Source organism: Dipodomys merriami, unplaced genomic scaffold (assembly GCF_024711535.1).
Source record: "Dipodomys merriami isolate MVZ:Mamm:240054 unplaced genomic scaffold, mDipMer1.0.p SCAF_2070, whole genome shotgun sequence".
In the NCBI taxonomy this organism is placed as follows: Eukaryota; Metazoa; Chordata; class Mammalia; order Rodentia; family Heteromyidae; genus Dipodomys; species Dipodomys merriami.
The window spans coordinates 58,191-61,974 of record NW_027203461.1 but is presented as its reverse complement, the minus strand read 5'-3'; the positions used below and the strand labels follow the sequence as shown (position 1 = coordinate 61,974).

The 3,784-nt window shown below is 43.0% G+C and overlaps 1 long non-coding RNA gene across 1 annotated transcript; it reads right to left on the bottom strand.

The window, feature by feature from the left end:
- Positions 1 to 221: 221 nt before the first annotated feature.
- LOC138833435 (uncharacterized) lies at positions 222 to 3,553 on the bottom strand. Its single transcript, XR_011373909.1, has 2 exons — positions 3,239 to 3,553; positions 222 to 2,840 (listed from the first exon to the last, which is right to left on the bottom strand). It is a non-coding gene; the product is annotated as an uncharacterized lncRNA (long non-coding RNA).
- Positions 3,554 to 3,784: the final 231 nt, after the last annotated feature.

Sequence of the window (3,784 nt, the reverse complement as noted above, 5' to 3'; positions counted from 1 at the left end):
GGATGGAATGGAGCTATTCCCAGGATGCCAGATGGTGTCTTGGAGGCTGAGGTATGTCCATGAATCATGGGTGGCCACTCAGCTGCACACAGGCATGCCCTAGCAAAGCACTTGCCACTATCCCTCCCACCATTGTTACTCCTCTTTTCCTTTCCCAATTGAAGGTGTTATACCCAAGTCCTAGAGATCCTCCAACAACCACTGAGAGACCAGGCAACCCGAACTGCAAAATGCAAGGTTTATTCAACAAGCCAAGGCTTGGGCCTCGTCCCATACCCGCAGAAGGCAAAAAACACAAAATTACAGCAATGCTATGGTTTAGGGACAAGTTCGATTGTGATCGGTCAGGGACCAGGTGTCTGCTTGAACCATCAAGGCAGACAACTCTTGTGGTTAATCTTCTGCTGACTGGGTCGCGAAACCATCTTGTTCTTGGGTGTTCTGCAATCTTTAAAAAACAGTTCTCAAAAATTTTGCACAAACATGTTATTATTCAGCTCATTTTTGCAACCTTTGCAACATTAACTCAGAACAGGAATTAGAGACTGACACAAGTCAACTTTAGAAGCTGTCACAATATGGCTTTAGTTTGGTTCTTACATTCCCCCCTTGAGTTTTGGCACAGTTATCAATCTTGATGACATTACATCTCAGTTTCAACATCAGATGTGTTTACAGGAGTATAGGTGTGTTGTACCATTAATTGTATTGTAACAATCTGTTTAGCAAGCAAGGCCCAACAGTAAGCAATAGCAGTAATATAAGCAAGGGTCCAATTAATGTAGAAATTAAGGTAGTTAACTAAGGAGAAAAATTAAACCATGATTCAAACGATCCTTGTCCAGCCTCTTACTTTTTCTTTCATTCTTCTAATCCTTCCCTAACTTTTGCCATGTTATTTTTTACTACCCCTGAGTGATTTACATAAAAACAGCATTCTTCTCCTAATGCAACTCATAGTCCACCTTGTTGTAAAAATAGTAAGTCTAGTCCTCTTCTATTCTGTAAGGCCACCTCTGTTAAAGAGGTTAAAGAATCTTGCAAGTGGGAAATTGAGCTTTCTATTCTTTTAATCTCATCTACTGATTCCCTCATGGCTGAATAATGCTGTTCCTGTCTTGTTAAAGCCGCTATTCCTGATCCTAACCCTCCAATGCTTGCACCTAACAGCAGGCTAATTGTAATAGCTGTGAAAGGCTCTCATTTATATCTATCTTTCTTAAATTTTGGAGCTTCATATAAACCTAAAAATTCCTCATTACTATGGTAAAAAAAAAGTCTTGGTAACAATCTTATCATCACACAATATTCCCCTGCATTCATTATAACTTATATGCACACAACTAGTTAGTCCAGATTGATTATACACCCACCATGTATTGCTAGGAGGGATCAAATATTTCATCTGTTCATTCCCCTTCTCAGGCTGTTTTATGATTTTGTTGGTTATCCAGTTCATATCCTGAGGTACTTCACCTATGCAGATCCCTTGACCTGTAACTCAGCCCATTGTTAATCCAACTTGACTAGTCCATCTGCACTCATTTTGGTTCACAGACCTCGTTACATTACCTACCACTGCTATCCCCTCATAATAAGGTGGAACAGTGTCATAGCATAGCCAACAAGAGTTAGTTAATTCTGAGGTAGAGGCATTTAATAATGCAAAGGAACCTATAACCAATTCTATTCGTGGATTTTTAGGCAATGCTAGTACTAGGTCCACTGGTTCTACTTTTCTGGGGGTGGCTGCCCTACTAATGTAGTGTGTTACTCTGTAACTATAGGGTAGTTACGTTTTCAGGTTGGGGTGGTGCAGGTGGGGCTTTCTCAGGCCGAATAGGCTGAATAACCTGGTTAGGGCCCACTGGGGCGATTCTAATGACTTCTTGTCTAAGGTTTATTCTGAAAATTAATCATGGTCATAATCATCCTTATGTAGCCTCAGTCCCCATGTCCTTCCTTGGGCCCAACCAAAATTGTTTCCCTTTCTCAGTAAACGTAATAGTTAGAGGATTACACCGGAATTCTTTGCACGGTCCATCTAGAATTGCTCCACAATTTTTTTCACCCTGATAGGTCCATTTTCTAGCCATAGTAATAAGGTCCCAGTTAGAGGACGGCTTCCAATGTCCATCTCCTGTGGTTTCACAACCCCATTCTTTGCAAAAATAGTCTTGTTCATAACCACACCTTTTTGCAAGATCTGGGCTCCTCCCATCCCTAGGACAGACATAGATAGGCCATCTCCCTAAGTAATATCTTCTGGCTGGGGTTGCACATCCTCCTGGCCTGTTGTCTAGTCCATGTGAGTTACAATGTCTTTTTGTTGCTGTACGAGTTGTTTGGCCATTGCATTCAGGCAGTTTGCTAGGGTCATAATGGTAGGGAATATCCCAACTCCCAATTGCTAAATCACATAAGTCTATTGTTAAGTCTGGCCACCAGGTATTAAGTGGGGCTTCTGTTGTTGCCACAGGGATAGGTTTGCCCATTTAGGATTCACCAGCCAACATAGTTGGTAAGGGGCAGAAGGGTTAATTCCCTTTACCACAGTGCTTATCAATAGTAGAATCAGTCCTTGGACAATCTTCTGATCTTCAATTTTAGTGGGTTGCTTGGGTGAGGCACACCCTCCATGCTGACACTGAAGATGCTGCTGGTCCTCCTCCTCAGGATTGAAGGGATCAGCTGGCTTGGCATGGGTGTGGTGGATCCATGCAGTTACTCCGTCCACCTTTAAAGCTGTAGGAGTGGTCAGAATCACCATGTATGGCCCTTTCCACCTGGGCTCCAGTGTCCTTGGGTGATGCCTTCTGACCAGGACTCAGTCCCCAGGCCTGAAAGAGTGAGGAGTGGGTATAGAAGCAGATTCATAAATGGCTTTTATCTTAGGACAGATTTCTCCTTGCACCTTCTGCAAGGACGGAACAGTGGTTATTAAGTCTCCATTACCTAGCTCAGCCAATAATTCTGATTGGAGACTAAGGATCATTGGAGGTGGATTGCCAATCATGATCTCAAAGGGAGTCAATCCTAACTGGTAAGGAGAGTTCCTAACTCTGAACAGGGCCAAGGGAGGAAGGGTCACCCAGTCTGCGCCAGTCTCCAAGGCTAATTTAGTCAAGGTCTCTTTTAGTGTCCGATTCATTCTTTCAACCTGTCCTGAACTCTGGGGTCTATAAGCACAGTGCAATTTCCAATCTGTCCCCAGTGCAGTGGCTATTCCCTGACTTACCTTGGATACAAAGGCTGTTCCATTGTCCGACCGTATTACTGCAGGAAACCCATATCTTGGGAGAATTTCCTCTACAATCTTCTTGGTCACTATTCCCGCAGTCTCTTGCTTGGTTCGGAAAGCCTCAGTCCATCCTGAAAAGATGTCTACAAACACTAGTAAATACTTATAACCAAACTTTCCTTTCTTAAGTTCAGTGAAAGCCACTTCCCTGGCCTAGTCACCCTTATTCGGCTTCCATTAACTTCCTCTCCCCTTCTGGCATTAGTTAGCTGACATGCTCTACATTTTTTAACAATGTCTTCTATTAGTCCATTTCCTTCTCTTATCTTGATTTTCGAGCCTCTTAGCAAGTCCTGCATCCTCCTGGTTCCCATGTGTGAGGCATGGAGAATTCTTTTTAACATCTGTAGTCCTAGAACTCGGAGAATTAAAAATTTTGCGTGAGCTAGGTGCCACCATCCATCTAGTTTTGGGGCCATAGGAAGGAAGTTTTGATGCCCATTCCTCTGCCTTTACTGGTAGCATTCTAGGTCCAGGATGTAT